Below are 4410 nucleotides of genomic sequence, written 5' to 3'. Positions count from 1 at the left end.
AATCTCAACATTTTGGGACCTTTCTAACGCCCACTTCTTATTCGAACTCATTTGAATTTAATTCAAACGAGTTCGAATCCAAACTTTGTACACATGCCCATTTATACTTTTATTGGATCAAGATCATTTTTGCGAGTCCGGTAAAATTATCCCCATGCCCAGATTTCACCCCTACCTTCTCTTTCTTTTCTTTCTCGTTTCTGTTTTGTTTTAAAAAGGAAAAGGTGAAAGAGAAGAGGGAGGGAGAGAGCAGCCCAGCAGGCCTCTGGCCACTTCCCTCCCCACGCTGGGCGACCTCCTAGGCTCAGCCGCAGCCAGGCCTACCCACCTTGGGCCAAGGCCCATCTCTCTATCCCCTCAAACCCTAGGCCCTCGATCCCCACGTGCACCCTCTCCCTCTCTCGTTCCCATGGCCGCCGCATCCGCCCTCGATGCCATCTCTCGCTCTCTCCCCGATCTCCTCCCTCCTCTCGCTTCCTCCCTCACCTTCTCAGCGCGACCAAGGGGGGATCCCAATCCCCATGGCCATGTACCTCACCGCCGCACGTCCGATGCCACTACCGCCGCCCATGACGACCCTTCCCCGCACCTGGTGCGGCCATTCCTCGCCCTCGTTTGCCATGGCCACGGGCACCTCAAGCCAGCAGGCCGCCGCCTAGGGACGCGCCCGTCCCAGAGCTTCGATCTGCCCCTCAACGAGCCTCCGTGCAACAGCCACCTCCCTGGATGCGTCTCATGTTTCTTTGTCCTCCAGCCGCGCCCGAGGGAGCTCCCCGAAGCCGGCGCCGTGATCCTCTAGCACCACCACCAGCAATCAGCCGCTCCGCCGCCGTTTTGCAGGAGGTCCGCCTCCCTGCTTCGCCTCCGCATCTCCTCTTGCTTCTGCTCAAGCCCTCGTCTGCCATTGCCTTCCTCCTGCCCGTGCGTTTCTTCTTGTTCCCTACACCGATGCGTCGCCGGAGAAGCACCTGCTCCTCTTGCAGTCGATGTGCCCTGCCTTGGTCTCCTGTTCACGATGACCAGAAGACCGCAGGAGACTTCTCTGCCGCCTCCACACACCTCCGGTGACCTCCCGAGGCAGGGCCTTGGCAAGTCCCTCGATGCCCCTTCAGATTCATCAAGACCGGCAAGTTCGACTTCGGCGCCAAGTTCGTCTTCAAATCTGTATGACTACACCCGATGTGGATTTCGGCCAGTACCTGGAGGCCACAACGACGCCAAGTACCACAACATCGATGACCACATAGACCGCCAAGACCGGATTCGTCAAGTACCCTTCGGATTCGTCAAGACCCTCATGTACCACTACAACCGATGATGCCACAAGTACCCCAACGTCATGTGTACAATGACCGTCGCCGAAAACCCGGGTAGCAGAACGCCAAGTACCTCTCCAAAAAATGAACGTGTACCACTACGTCCGGAGGCATCGGATCCGTCAAGTCCAACTACGACTGTGTACAACTATCGGCTACCCCAAACGACTATGAAACGTGAACCTCGACTTCCCCTCCAAAACATGTCCCGCTACCAATGGCTCGAACATCTTCGAAACATGTACCGTCGACCCTCGAAGACCCCGTGGACGTCAAGTTCCATGCCATGACCCCGAACATCTATGGACATGAACCACTACTTCCCTCGACGCCCCGAGAACATCTACTTCCCCTACACCGCATCAAACTCGAACCCCTCCGATAAGGCACGCTTCGAAGGTATAACCCCGAGTCGACCTCCCGTGTACGAATGCATGTGTAGTTTGAGATGCATGTTTGCATGTTGTATCCAACCATGATCGTTAGATGTTTCCCTTGCTTGGCACCGTCGTCGACCCGTGGGAACTCGTTATCCGAGATCACCCCATCGTTCATCGCATGACACGCTCCCGTCACACTTGTTCTTTTCCACCGGCATCTCAATCGAGTTTCCGGAAACGGAACGTTGCCGTGGCACCATTTCCGTTATCGTCGCCGTGGCCCCTTTTCATTTCTGCCACGATGACAAATGCTTCTTAATATGCTCTTATCAACATTTTCATAAAATATTGCATAAAACATGCATGTCATCCGCATCATGTTAAATAACATTTAAATGTTTAAAATTGTTGTTGCACCAAATTGATAATTGCATATGGGGATTTACCAGATTTGTTGTTTGCTATATCCGGCCCCATTTAAATTTTTTAGATAGATAATTCCTTTATGCTTCACCTCTTGACATGTTTAACAACATTTAATATTGTTGGGTACATAAACGAGATCGAACTAAATAACTTGAATGTGGTGTTTCGTCAGTATGCAACGGAGTTGCATGTTGAGCTCCACTTAATTTCTAGGATTGTTTGTGCACTTTGCCATGTAATGCCCTCTTTAAACCGGACATGCATCATTCTTGATTGTGCATCATGCCATGTTCATGTGTTGGTTGTTTACTATGTTGTGTGCTTCTTTCCGGTGTTGCTTCTTCGGGGTGGTTCCGATTACGTCGCGTTTGTGAGGACCCGTTCGACTACGTCCGTTTGTATTCTTCATGGACTCGTTCTTCTTCCTTGCAGGATTTCAGGCAAGATGACCATACCCTCGAAATCACTTCTATCTTTGCTTGATAGTTGCTCGCTCTTTTGCTATGCCTATGCTGCGATACCTACCACTTGCTTATCATGCCTCCCATATTGTTGAACCAAGCCTCTAACCCACCTTGTCCTAGCAAACCGTTGTTTGGCTATGTTACCGCTTTGCTCAGCGCCTCTTATAGCGTTGTTAGTTACAGGTGAAGATTGAAGTTTGTTCCTTGTTGGAACATGGAGATGTTGTTCCTTGTTGGAACATATTTACTTGTTGGGATATCACAATATCTCTTATCTAATTAATGCATCTATATACTTGGTAAAGGGTGGAAGGCTCGGCCTTATGTCTGGTGTTTTGTTCCACTCTTGCCTCCCTAGTTTCCGTCATATCGGTGTTATGTTCCCGGATTTTGCGTTCCTTACGCGGTTGGGTTATAATGGAAACCCCTTGACAGTTCGCCTTGAATAAAACTCTTCCAGCAAGGCCCAACATTGGTTTTACCATTCGCCACCTAGCCTTTTCTTTCCCTTGGGTAGGCCTGCCCAAGGGTCATCTTTATTAAACCCCCCGGGGCCAGTGCTCCTCTGAGTGTTGGTCCAACCTGTCAGCTGCCGGTGGCCACCAGGGGCAACTCTGGGCTGGCCTACCGGAACCTTGGACAATCCGGTGTGCCCTGAGAAAGAGATATGTGCAGCTCCTATCGGGATTTGTCGGCACATTCGGGTGGCTTTGCTGGTCTTGTTTTACCATTGTCGAAATGTCTTGTAACCGGGATTCCGAGTCTGATCGGGTCTTCCCGCTAGAAGGAATATCCTTCGTTGACCGTGAGAGCTTGTGATGGGCTAAGTTGGGACACCCCTGCAGGGTTATGAACTTTCGAAAGCCATGCCCGTGGTTATGGGCAGATGGGAATTTGTTAATGTCCAGTTGTAGAAAACCTGAAGATGACCTTAACTAAAATACATCAACCGCGTGTGTAACCATGATGGTCTCTTTCCTGCGGAGTTCGGGAAGTGAACACGGTGTTGGAGTTATGTTTGACGTAGGTTGTTCTAGGATCACTTCTTGATCATAGTTTCTCGACCGTGCTTTGCCTTCTCTTCTCGCTCTCATTTGCGTATGTTAGCCACCATATATGCTAGTCGCTTGCTGCAGCTCCACCTCATACCTTTTACCCTACCTATAAGCTTAAATAGTCTTGATCGCGAGGGTGTAAGATTGTTGAGTCCCCGTGACTCACAGTTACTTCCAAAACCAGTTTGCAGGTGCCGATGTTACCGAGCAGGTGACGCAACCAAGCTCAAGGAGGAGCTCGATGAAGATCTTGTCCTTTGTGTTGTTTCGTTTTAGTTGATCAGTAGTGGAGCCCAGTTGGGGTCGATCGGGGATCTGTGTAGCATTTGGGGTAGTCTTCTTTTATTTTGGTTCCGTAGTCGGACCTTGATTGTATCTGGATGATGTAATGCTTTATTCATGTATTGTGTGAAGTGGCGATTGTAAGCCAACTATGTATCTCTTTCCCTTATGTATTACATGGGTTGTGTGAAGATTACCTCACTTGCGACATTGCTTTCAATGCGGTTATGCCTCTAAGTCGTGCTCCGACACGTGGGAGATATAGCCGCATCGAGGGCGTTACAAGACTGTTGGGTACACCTTCTATCACAGATCCGAAGACAAGATATTCATTGCTAAGAATGGATCCTTTCTAGAGAAGGAGTTTCTCTCGAAAGAAGTGAGTGGGAGGAAAGTAGAACTTGACGAGGTAATCGTACCTTCTCCCTTATTGGAAAGTAGTTCATCACTGAAATCAGTTCCAGTGATTCCTACACCAGTAAGTGAG

The sequence above is a fragment of the Triticum urartu genome, chromosome 2A (assembly GCF_056163025.1).
Source record: "Triticum urartu cultivar PI428250 chromosome 2A, HENAU_Tu73, whole genome shotgun sequence".
NCBI lineage: Eukaryota > Viridiplantae > Streptophyta > Magnoliopsida > Poales > Poaceae > Triticum > Triticum urartu.
This window is presented reverse-complemented; position numbering follows the sequence as displayed.